Raw genomic sequence first — 13,379 nt, 5'->3', positions numbered from 1 at the left:
GAAAAAAAAAAAAAAAAAAAAAAAAAAAAAAAAAAAAAAAGAAAATAAAGATAAGCCCTAGAGTGGCTGATATCAGGTGAAGTTCATATATGCAGCAACTTGCTATATTTCCTTATGTGGGATACCATAAATTATGGCTTTTCATAGGAAGACTTCATATAGCTGGGAAGCAAAGAAGCCATAATATGCGTCTTACTGATATCAGGGCTGGGAAGACACTGATCCAATATATACATACATTTATCAAACCTGTGAAATGAGACAGGCATGCTGGTTGGAAGAGCTGCACACACACACCTGGAATGAAGGTAGTATTCCAGAGAGTGCATTTCTGGGGGAACTTGGTAGCGATGTAGATGGTAGGCTCTATCAGAACCAATGAATCTGCATTTTCAGTAAAAACCCTACATCAATGTGCACTAAAGATTGAGACCACTTAGACTTAGAACTTGGTAGTACATATGTATACTGGGTGGGATATTTTTTCATATTAAACAAGAAGTGGTTGTGCTCCCTGCACACAGTAATAAATACACCAATAAGCCATAGTCTCCCAAAATGGACATTTAGGCTCTTGGAAAATTGTGGTATTTTTAAAAAGTCACTAAGGCCACTATTAGTTAGTATTATTTTGCTTATACATTCTGCTTAGCCCTATCTTTTAAAGACACTTCTGGGAGGAGAGTGATCCTCTGAGTATAGAAAATTTAATCACATGACCAAGAAATCGATTCTCTCGTAGACAGAACCAGCGCAGCTAGCTAGCCTTAATTCGGGGGATCAAAAAATCAGCTTCTGATTGCATCATATCCCAATTTGGTTTTAATGGACTCTCCCCAACCTTAAAGTGTTTACCAGGTGATTTCACTTGAATACTCCGATGGCTCAAACTCAGTCTTGCTGTCCACATTATGAGAAGATTAGAAACCAAAGCCAAGCTGGCCTCTTCTCTTTCCTTGTCCTTTTTGAAGAAAGGAGATGCTTGCTCCCCTTGCTGCTGCCCCTGGCCTCACTGTTGGGTGCTTCCATTGGTTTGGAGCTGGTCATCCTGGGTTTGGTCATTCTGTCTTCAAGCAGGTGGTTTTATCTCCTTCTTAGTATCCTGTCCTTCTGATGAGATGTTCCAGAATAGCCCCATTGTCACAGGACTCAGCATTCTTTGGTTGTCAGTCTTCTCTGTTCTCCTGTCAGATCCTTGCTCTGTAGAATCGCAGGTTCTTATCAGGCTTTGGTGTCCAAGTAAGACACATATTATGCCCAGTAAGACACATATTAATTTGCCAGTAAGACACATATTATGGCTTCTTTGCTTCCCAGCTATATGAAGTCTTCCTATGAAAAGCCCACTGTCCTCAGGCCTGGAATGTCTTCTGTGCCTGTTAGTATCAATATCCTGGCAGGTCCAACAACTGAAGCCCTTTTCATGGAATCTCCCTCAACCTCTCAGAGTCACTGCTGTCTTCACTTCCATCCCATCTACCCCTACACTGTTTCCCTGTGACCCTTACTGTTTGCATTGCCACTTCTGATCTTTAATCCCACACTATTCTGCCTGGTGCCTTAGTAGTTTTATAAGTGCCTGGCCTGTCCCTAGCTAGGTGACCTCTTGGAGGGCATGGACGATGTATTGCACTTTGATGCCCATCTCCCTTCTGGAAACATAAGAGGTATTTGTCTGCCGTGTGTGTGTGTGTGTGTGTGTGTGTGTGTGTGTGTGTGGTATTAGAGTAGGAACTCAGGACCTTTGCACTGAACCCCAGCCCCAGTCCCTTTTATTTTTATTGTGTTTTTTATTTTGAGACAGGGTCTTCCTAAGTCACTAAGCTGCCTAGGCTGTGCTTGAATTTGCAGTGCTTCTGCCTCAGCCTCCCCAGAGTGCTGGGTTCACAGTTACTCCACCTCACCTGGCAGATAGACCTTTCTTGAATAAATAAATTAACAGGAAGACTTGCAGAATTCACCGCAACGTTTCCTTCATATTCTAATAGGATAACTGCAAAACACATATAGGAAGCGAAATTGACTTGTTAATTAGATGTTCATCATGAATGCAACTCCATCTCCCTTTAGGAAAAGCTGCTATGTAGAAAAGAAAGGCAAATTAATTAGGTATGTTTCTGCCGTAGGATACAATGAACTTTAAATGCACATGTAAGCAAAGGCTGCAATAGGCTCAGGCCACACAGACCTGTATTTTTTCATTCTGATAAAGAGAAGAAGGATTGTATTTTCTAACTAAACAGAATTCACTGTGTGCCTCAAGACAGCAATACATTTTCCAAGAATAAAGGAAAAGGGATATGGCGAGACACAGCCTGGGACTGGGCTGACCTCAAAGTGATAATTAACAGAGCGGTTAGCTACAGCTGCTGAGGAAACTTCTCCCATCAACTGAAATGTAATTTGAAACATTGATTCGTAGGAAGAAAAAGGGCATAATGGAGCAATACTTTTGAAAAAAAGCTAGAACTACAATATGTGGTATCATTTGGTCCAAGTTTGTTTTCTCCTTTAGCTGTGCCTTCGCTGTACTGTACTGAATCCTAACTCAGGGAGGACCATTGCCTACCTATAAACCACAAAAGAATTCATGTGCATTTGTAGACACTTCCCTTTCTCTTAACTACTCTGATTTTTGCTTAGTTATACCCTCCTCTTGCAGGGCATGGATTTTGTGGGGATTCTTACTCTTCTTTTGTTTTTGTACTTAGTTTGAATCCTTTGCACTGAGCTACATCCCTAGCCATTTTATTTTAAAATTTTGAGACAGAGTCTCATTAAGTTGATAAATTGCCCAGACTGGATTTGAATTTGTGATTCTTCTGCCTCAGCCTACCAGAATGCTGGGGTTATAGGTAAGTGCCACCATGCCAGGCTATTTCTTGTTGTAACTAATCAAGATAATTGAATCCTCTGATCCTGGTTCATTGCCTGGTGTGTGATCCATTTTAGGATATTAGAGAAGATTTTTTTCCCTTGATCCAAGAAAAATGTTATTTCTTTCTTTTTGAATGGTGTGGTGTGCGATATAACACACAGTATGTATAAAAAGCTAGCCTCATGTGGAACCAGAACCATGGAAGACAGAGAAGTGTTGGGAAAAGACGTGTCCCTGACAGCCACATTGAGCCCTTGAATCAAACCGAAGCCAAAACTACCACTGTGCTTTTCTGTTGAGCTAATAAATGCCCCTATTGCTTAAGCCAGTTTTGTTTATTTTCAATTAGGACCTGTGTGCACGTAGTAATTCCCGCCGGCTTGCAATCATCAGAACCCAGAAGAGTGTTCCGGTCTTCCCATCCTCTGCTGATGCTTTCTTCTAACTTTTCATGATTTCCGTATTGCACAACACCTAGCATTGATCACTAGTAACTCGTTTTAACTAGAGTAAGAACTAGCTTTTGAGGTGGCCTCACTGGCTTTTGCTGTGCCCTACATTACATCTTTGAACTGTAGGGCCTTGAAATTCTGCTGACTACAAATTATAGTCCTATCACTGCTGCTTTCCCTAGATACCTAAGAAACTTGTGTTAAAACTCAAGTTAATTATTGTTTCTCTATTATCTTTCTGAAATTCTTTTTTTTTTTTTTTTTCTTCCTTCTTTTTATAAAAAAACAACTCAGTGGAGGCGTTAGACCTCCAGTGTCTCCCAGCCCTCCAGGCCCCAGCCTGCCATTCCTCTGTTCCTTCTCTGTCCCACCCCTCCATGTTGGGTCAGTTTGATGACTCTCTCTGGACCCACACATGTGTCTTCTTCCTGGCCTTTTTTCCCTCCTCACTGTAACTCTCTTCAAGCTTTTTTTTTTGTTTTTTTTTCTGGTACCGGGAATCAAATTCACGACCTTGCACTTGCCAGGCAGGCGCTGTGCCGCTGATCTAAATCCCCAGCCCAACACTCTTCAAGCTTGGCTCAGCCCAGCATGTGTTTTGCCCTGGTTGTTGAGGGGTATTGTGAAATGGTATGTTTTGGTCCTTGATGAACACCGGTGTGTGTCCTTTCTAATTGGCTCCTATCTCCGTCTTTTATTTGTGTGTGTTATTCTTTAGAAGCCCTGCCCATCCGGCCTTTCAGATTTTGCCTGTCATATTTTGAGAACCAAACCCAACCCAACTTCTTGGGTGTTTTTTCCTCGCCCTACATGTGTATATTCTTCTTTAAACTTCAAATTCCCATCTTAATTTCCTGCCATTGGCATTTCCTCTAACACTTCGTTGAAGTTTGTTTGCGTTCAGTTGTGTCATTCTTACCAAACGGAGTATCTTTGTAGTTCCATGATATATTATTTACCCCTCTTTTAAAAATTGGTATATGTCTGTAAAACAACTGTTATTTTGTTTTGGGGAATTGGTACATGTGTATAGCATATTTTGACCATTTCCATTTCTTTCTCCTTTCCTTACCACCTTTCCTCCCCTACCTCCAATGCCATCTTCAAAACCTCTGCTTTTTATTACCTATCATCTCTTCTTTATTTTACATGTATTTATTTATCATTTAGGGTTCTTTTATAAGAGAAGCCATGTGATATTTAATGTTATGTGTCTGGCTTCTTTCACTTAACATTATAGTCTCCAGTGCCATCCATTTTCCTGAAAATGACATGGTTTTATTCTTGTTTTTTTTTTTTTGTGGATCCTTTTACATTCTGAATACCAATGTCTCTCCAGATTTCTTTCAGGTATCCCACAGATTGTTTTGTGATGTTCACCAAGTCTTTAATATTATAATATTGACGTTTCTCAGTGGCTGAAAGTAGCATGTCCAGAACATGTTGTTTATCTGCTCCAACTTGCTATCTTCTTTTTCCTTTCATATTCATTATTGTGTTGATGATTTGCTACAGGGTTGTAATTGTTAGTTACAGCTTTGTCCCGTTGTTGTGACTGCCTTAAGATTTGGAAGATTGCTTTATTTGCAATCTGTTTAATCTCCTGTAGTTTTCAGTGGCAGCATGTCCAGAGTTTATCTCTTTGTACTACTGTTGCTTTCAGTGAGAGCTTATCTGATGAGCTCTGAGTAAATTCTGTTAATGTCTGTCCTCTAACACTTTACAAGACAAATCAATGTTTTTTAGTAGATGACTGAAGCTGGTTTTCTGCCAATATCATGAATATTTGCAAGATCTTCATTCGAAGTAACTGACATTTCATTCCTTCCTTGATTCTGGGCAGTTCATAGGTTCCCAACTTTTCCTCTTCCAGGGGCTTTAGCCTGTTGCTGTGAGAAACATTTAGGAACTTGACAGGGTATAAAGAACCTAGGGGAAGAGGAATGTGCAGTTGGGATCTGGGAACTGTACCTGTGGCTCAATTATTTTTTGAGGGTCAGTTTTTTGAGTTCTTTATATATTCTAGATGTTAGTCCTTATCAGAAGAGTAGCTGGCAAAAACTTTCCCATCCTGTAGGTTGTCTTTTCACTGTGCTGACTGTTTCCTTTGTGGGGCAGAAGCTTTATGATTTGATGTAGTCCCATTTGTTTATTCTTGATATTATTTCCTGGGCTATTGTAGTTTTATTCAGGAAGTCTTCACCTGTGCCTATGGCTTCAAGGATTTTCTCTATGTTATCTTCCAGCAGCTTCAAAGTTTTTTTTTTTTTATATCTGCGTGATTCAGTTTGATTTGATTAGTACAGAATGAGAGAATGTAGCCTCAATCTTCTATATGTGAATAACTAGTTTTCCCAGCACCATTAGTTAAAGAGGCTACCTTTTCTTTAATGCATGTTTTTATATTATCTCTTTATAGCGTCTCCTTCATTTTTAGACCTTTCTTTTCACTTAGTTTGTAAGACTTGAGTTGATCTCCTTCCTTCCTTCCTTCCTTCCTTCCTTCCTTCCTTCCTTCCTTCCTAGTACATGTTTGCAGTACATGATGTTTATATTCACTTTAGGGAGTAGGTACATATATTTAACATATCTTGATTCTTTTTACTCCCTTTCCTCTCCCTCTCCTCCCCCTCCCCCTCTCTGATGTGGATGTGTTCAGTTCCTTCCCTCTTCCCTTTCTCCAGGGCAGTGGTGGTGAACCTATGGCACATGTGTGGCGGTGGGCATGCAGAGCCTTCTCTATCAGCACATGAGCCAGGTTGCCCCAGCATCACCCCAGCAGCAGAGCATACAGGCTGAATTGCAGTGCTGGCACTTTGCAGTAAATAAGTGGGTTCTGAGCGCAGTTTGGGCACTTGGTCTCTAGAAGGTTCGCCATCACTCTGCTAGGGCTGTACTTTTGCCTTGGATGATCCCCTCTAACATGGTCAGAGGGTCTGATGACTTCCAATGCTATGGTCCTTGAATGCCCGATTGACACTTTCACCTGGCTGTCTTGTGGGCATCTCAAACTCAGTATGCTCCCACATGAAATCATTATTCACACTTATTCTAGTATTGGGCCATCACCATAGTATCCAGTCTACATATGTCGGAGTATTCTTCCCTTCCTGTTACTCTATCCATTTAACCCATCACTTAGTCTTACGGATTTTTCATTCCTATTTCTGCACAACTCCACATTCACATCATCTTTTTGGCTGCATTTGTAATACCTTCTCCACACTTTGGGCTAATTACCCCATCCTACTCAATCTCTTCTGATTAGTCTAAATAAGATGCTGGTCATGTTACCTCTGTATATTGGTTTGAAAAAAAGTGTTATGATGTCTTCTGGCCCATTGGATAGATTCCAAAGTCGTTAGCATGTCTTTATTGTTTTTTTTAGGGTGTCTAATAATTTCCTTTCAACCTACTTTTCCGTTCTCATCTACCACCTTCTGCCTGTGGCCTACCTCTCTAGGGTGCTTCTTTCTTTCTTAGTGAGATGCTGCTAATCTTGAAGGACCAGCTTCTTTTGGTTTTCCTGCTGCATTTCTTTATACTACCGGTTGACTGTTTATCTGCATACATGTCCGTTGCTGACAGGACGAGGGCCATAATTATTCAGCTTTCTAGTGTGAGGGTTCACAGTTTCTGGCACATAATGGGTACTCAATCAGTGTTTGTTGAATTGAAATTAAATCCAAGGAAGTTGGTGAGAATTTATTTCCCATACAGGTAATAGGAAAGAATGTAACTTTAAGGTTTAGCATAAAGGATTTTGAACAGGTACAAGGAAGGAATTGGGCAACCACAATTACCTGCTGAATAATTGAGTCAAAGGTTTGTGTGCTGAGGTTATCTGACTATTAAAGAATTGTTTTCCTTTTTTTTTTTTTCTGATCTAAGCAGGTGATAAATCTTATGCTCCCAGGAGACAGGTAGAAATAGTAATATGGAACATGCTCATACTAGGTGTTCATTAAGAATTCCAGATAGACCGAAAGAACTTGTTTTCTAAGAAAATACAGGCCACTAATATAAATCCCAAATTCTTTAGGGATGTTTGAAGTCTCCAAGTATATTTGACCCCTGTTGACTTTGCTGTTTCTAAAATTTAAGCTTTCACAAAAAGTTAAAAAAGAAGGCATTTAAACAATAGACAGACAGGAGGCTTTCTTGAATGGTTGAGCGTTTTCCATCTCACCGGTAGGTGCAGCTGTCCTTGGATGATCCCCTGCTAAGATCTCTTCTGGCTGTTCCACTCTGAGTGTAAATAGGGTTTGTCCGAGAAAGGCAGTCTGATTATTTCCTGTCATAGACTTTTTGGCACATGGAAGCCAGATGCTTAGTCCTAGAGTGAGCTGAGAAATAAATAATGCTTTTAGCATTAATGAGTGGGAATCTGTCTTGGGACTGTGATTTTGCAGGGGGCACATTTTGGTCACACAGCTTTTATAATTATGTAAGGAACTGATGATCCCACGTGCAGATTCTGTCTTCTGATCATGAGATTATTGTGCTTCAGTTAGAGACAGGGAAGGCGGAGAAGCAGTAACCCAAACTAGTTCAGTGTGCTGATGGCCAGGCACCCTGGCAGGAGGGCTGAAGAGTATTGGAAGAAGGATATTGAAATGGCCACAGTAAGGTCCAAGATTTTGCATAAATTAAGCAGTGCATTCTCTCTCTTATCAGAAATGGAGACAGGATCCCGCTTTTTCTTCCTGGGATCTTTGTGTTGTAGTAAGGAACTTTCTGTATTGTTATTGTTGTTCTTGTATTTGAAAAGATTAAAGTAAACAATTAGCTTACCTTAGTGAAATTATACCCCTAATATTACTGTGAAAGCCATCCTACCTTAGAAGGGGAAAAGTAAACAAACTTACAAGTTAAGGCATTATCTATTATCCCTTGACATAATTTTAGGGACTCTTATTTCTGTAAAGTAATTTAGACTAAAATTTTTTCTTTTCATCTAATTTGTCCAAATACTACAGACAACCTCATTGCCTAATTGTTGTAAAGACGCTGTGGTCTCTGAAAGTATCTCTTCGTTCTGGTTCCTTTATATGATCCTGAAGAAATCTGCCAGAGAATGGAGCTGGAGCTTTGATGATAATGTGCATTGGTTCACCTATCTGTTCTAGGGTTTACCATCAGTGTGCTAAGTACAAAGGGTCCATTTGTAGCAAAGGGTATCCTCAGAAGACGTTAGGCTGGAGGACGGTGATGAGCATGGTTTCCCTGATCCCCCCGGGCCTTCAGGGGCAGATATGGTTGGGAGAGTGGCGGTGGCAATTTACCTGCCCAGGGCAAGGCCCTGTCAGGTAGAGGGAAGCCAGAACTAAGGGATTTCCAAATCTCTTTTTACCTCCATTTGTAACGTCCCAACCCCCCGGCTCAGTTCCTTCACATGGTTACAGAAATGTCCTATACCAAGACACCTGTGTTTAACACCCTGACTTCTTAATCTATAATCTTTGTTCCATGGTGAGCAGATAATAGATGGGACACCACCACTTTCCAGTCACTCGGGGTGATCTGTGTAAGTGTGTGAACAGATGCAGTCAGTTCTGGAAGAACCATCTGCATAATGTGCGGGGTTCAGAGCAAAATGAAAACGAGGAGGCTCTCTTTCAAAATTATTAGATTTCAATATGGCAACAGGAGACCAGGCCTTTTCTGAGCACAGGCACAGCTCACACTCCATGAAGCTGGAGCTGGGGGTGCTCACCACCGTATGCCCGGCCTGAGCCTGCACCAGAACCCCATCTCTATTTGTTTACAAGCGTCCTTTTCACACTGTATGTGTGTGCATGGTTTTTAGTCTTTATTAGTGCATATCAGAATATTGGGTTTCACTGTGGCACTTTCATTCCTTCACATAATGTACTATACTATAATATAATCACCTCCATCCCTCCGCTACCTTCCCCTCTCTTTCCTCTGATCCCCTTCTTCTTTGCTAATCATCTCTCTTCTACTCTCATTTTGATGGTTTTCTTTTTTTCAGATTCCATCTATTGGGAAAAACATGGGATACTTGTCTGAGTCTAATTTACTTTACTTAACATGATGATCTCCAGTTCCATCCTTTTTCCTGCAAGCGATATGATTTCATTGTTCTTTTTTATGGATCAGTTATCATTCATTGTGTGTAAATACCACATTTTCTTTATTCATCTGTTGGGGGAGGCTCCAGGATGGTTCTGTAATTTGGCTATTGTGAATAGTGCTGTAACAGACATGGATGTGTCTGTATACAGCATCCCCGCACTATGTCAAGCTTGATTCTTTGGAGCATATACCCAAGAGTGGTATAGCTAAACTTCACATTTAGCTTTTTTGGAACCGCCATGTTGATTTCCATAGTGGCTGTGCTACTTTTCATTCCTACTGACTGTATAAGAGTTCCTTTTTTGCCATGCACGTAATTTTATTGTCACTTCAATTTGCCATATGTATTGCAGTAGAGGAAAGTAGGGTATTTAAAAAATAATGGTAAAATGCATAACATGAAATCCACCCTCCTAGCAAATCTGAGTGTGCTGTACAGTGTGTTAGCTATGGACACAATGTTGTACGGGAGATCTCTGGGGCATTTTCATCTTCTACAGCTGCAGCTTTATACCCTGTGAACTCTCTTCATTTCCTCTTCCTCATAGCTCCTGGCAACCACCTTCCTACTTTCTGCTTTGATGAGTTTGACTACTCTTGATATCTCATAGAAGCGGCATCCTGTGGGACTCGTTCTTTTGGGACTGGCTTACTTCACTTAGCATAGTGTCCTCAAGGTTCATCCACATTGTAGCGTATGATTTATTATTTATGGCCGAATAATAGCCCACTGCCTGTAGATGCCACATATCCCTTACCCGTTCATCCATCGATGAGTCTGTCCATGACTGATTGTTTCCATATCTCGGTTACTGTGGATGGTGCTGCAACGGACGCTAGAGTGCAGGAATCTCTCATCCTCACTGTGTTTTAAGAGACCTACGTATCCTAAGAGTGCAAGATCCTATCAAAAATAGATTTCAAGTATCAACTCAATCATTTTACTGGCTTTATAGGCTACCTTCTATTGAAATGTCCATGTTAGGTTACCTAGTTGACAATGTGGGTATCAACCAAAATGGCAGAGGACTAAACTCAGCCCAAGAGGAGGGGAGGTGGTCTGGGGCCCTATGCTAGACACTCTGTGTAGGGCAGGGGCATGTGGTGCACCGCACAGGCCCGCACAAGGTTGTACCTTATCAGCAGAGTAAGGAAAAATACCAGTGTGGAAAGAATGCTTTGAGACAATAAATATTTGCCAGTGGGGCCTCAGCCCCTCCAGGTGGAGGGGCCCCAGGGCACTGAGCAGCCCACGCATCTCTATTGAGTGCTGAGTCTTTACCGCGGGGCTAGCAATACCTCTGGCAGCATCCGTGGGCTCTTTTCTGACTCTGGAATCTATTTTCTTCTTTGCCTAACTCTCAGCTGTTGGGGTTCTGGTCTCATTCCTTATCAGAACATTTCTGGGGCTTTTACTTACACACTCTTGTTTTTGCTTCAGGGAGAAAAAAGGGAAAAGTTAGGTGGCAGCAGATTCTCTTGTGGAGGAGCAAAGAGCTTGACTGAATGTGCACACAGAAAGGGAAACAAAAGAGGAAACTGCTAAGATGTTGCCAACCCTGCCACGCTCGCTTTTCTGACCTTCTCCAGTACCTCTGGCTCTTGTCACTTTGCTTTCCCTACTTATGGAACCTGTGAGCTGATGAATGAGGACAATGCTTACCTTTCTATAGACAGATCTACACGTAAATCATCTGTAAATGTCCTTATGCTTCTTACACCTATAGAAGCCTTACTGGTACCCATATGCACTAGGAATTTCTTGTTCCTTGTTAAGGCGCTGGATCCAACATTTCTTTTGTCTTAGCTTCTGTGACTCTCCAGCCATCAGGGATAATTGGCAAATGGCTGCTCTTATCATATTTTAGACTCATGAACTTCCATGGATCCCTGTTCTCTAGCAGTGCTGTTCAAAGAAGGTCAGCACAGGGGTCTGGCAGGACCACTCAAAATAGGCCACTAGAGAGACCAAGGAAGGGGCAGCAGATGGGGTGTGTGCTGAATGCTAGCAACATGGAGCTGTTACGTATCAGTGAGATTTTGGCACGGACATGACCTGAGCTTTCATTGCGTGACCTTCTTGCCGGAGCTAGGAAAGCAGCTTTTTATTGTTCTGCTCCTGGGAGTGTTGCATCCAGGGGAGCGTGTTGTGGTCTTCATGTCTTGGGTGAATGTGGTGAAATTGGAAAGGGACCACAGATGAGCAATGGAATTGATTAAAGACCTGAAAAGAAGTCTTATGCCTTAGGAGATGTCAAAGAAGCTGTGGCTGTTTTAATGAAGAGAAAATTTGAAGGCATTCTTGGTAGGCTTTAAACATTAAATACATTACTTAAATGGCACTGATTATCTCTTCTTGAGCAGATCTAAGACAGCTGATGGAAAAACATTCAAATTAGGCACAAAGGCACTTTCCCCCCAGTACTGGGGATTGAATCCAGGGCCCCACACAGGCTAGGCAAATACTCTATCACTGAGCTACAGCCCCAGCCCTTTTTTATTGTTTATTTTGAAACAAGGTCTTGCTAGGTTGCCCAGGTTGGGATCAAACTTGCAATCCTCCTCCTTTAGCCTCCCACGTATGTGGCTGGTATTACAGATATGCGTCTCTGCACTCAGCTGGAAGCAGTTTTGAAATAGAAGCGTTGAATGAACACGGGTCACTGTTGGAAGGAAACTGAACTCCATTTCATGGTGGACGCACTGCAGGGACCACACGGATGGCAATGTTCAGGGAGGAGCTCATCACCAGGGGCAGGTCGTACCCTCAAGAGCTCTCCCAGAGCGTCTGTTCTTGAATCTTCCTTCGAATCCCCGCAGGATGTGAGCCGTGCGCTCCACCGGGCCAGGGAGGTCGGGATACTTTCCTGACCTGTCTTAGTATTCGCCTCCTTCTTAAGTTTTTCCTTGAGCCATTTGCTCCGTGTTTCCAGGTGCACCAGCTCCCCTGATGCGGGCAACCCAATTGGCCAGTGCTAGGCGGTGTGGGTCAGCTGTGGCTGCAGGACACGGAGACCCATTGGTGGGCATAGCTGTGGCCTGCGGGCGCTGGAGGCCTGGGAAAAGGTGGCACAGCCGCTGCTTGGCCTGACACGCCTGGCAGGAACACACAGGAAGGAGACTTGCTGGATTCTGAAGAGCCTGGCCTGGAGTCCGGTCCCCCTGTTCCGTGGCAGAGTGGCCCTGGGGGAGCCACTTAGCTCTGTGGACTCTTGCATTCTTCCCCTACAAACAAGTATGAAAAGAACAGAACCTAATTCCCTGGGAATTTGTGAGTTCTAATGAGATGGCAGGTTCTCTGCAAAGTGTGACTTCCCATGCAGTGGTCAGTTTTGCTCGTGGGCCGGTCAGCCTTTTGCCCATACCTGCCCAGCCTCTGTGTCCCTGCTGCTGTCCCCTGCTACTCGCCTTCTGTGCCCAGGACGCTCGAGTGACTGCCGGCTTCTAACTTCCTCCTTCCAAGCAAGCCTCGGCTTTCCTTCAGTCTCTGTGTGGGCAGCGCTCCCTCTGCTCGTTCCTTCAGGATCCTGATCGTAATTAGATGACAGTAAATGGGCAGTGGAGGGGTAATCAGCTAAACTGACCTCTCCAGCCTTTCAGATTTGAAATGGGCAACCTTTGCTGGATAACACAGTGTCCTGGTGGAGGTAAAACGGAGGCGCTCGTTAAGAAGACTCTCGGAGACAAGGTAGTGCTGGTGAAGGCTGGACCCTCGGGCTCCTCTGGGGGCCCATGGAGAGGATTTCTGGGAGACAGACCCAACTGCTCCCCACGTTCGAGCAGACAGCATCTGCCTGCATGGCTTGCTGTGAATGGCATTGTCTGAGGAGAAGCCAGGGGCTGGGTGAGGACAGGTCTTCCCGTCTGCCTCTCAGCACACACACACACACACACACACACACACACACACACACACTCGTCCACAGCCTCCCTGAGAACAGTCAATTCAT

At 42.9% G+C, this 13,379-nt stretch overlaps 1 pseudogene; it reads right to left on the bottom strand.

The window, feature by feature from the left end:
• Positions 1-4,632: 4,632 nt before the first annotated feature.
• Positions 4,633-12,175, bottom strand: LOC102017290 (annotated as a pseudogene).
• Between the last annotated feature and the right edge of the window lie 1,204 nt (positions 12,176-13,379).

This window comes from Chinchilla lanigera, unplaced genomic scaffold (genome assembly GCF_000276665.1).
Source record: "Chinchilla lanigera isolate Chin_1 unplaced genomic scaffold, ChiLan1.0 scaffold00001, whole genome shotgun sequence".
In the NCBI taxonomy this organism is placed as follows: Eukaryota; Metazoa; Chordata; class Mammalia; order Rodentia; family Chinchillidae; genus Chinchilla; species Chinchilla lanigera.
This window is presented reverse-complemented; position numbering and strand designations above follow the sequence as displayed.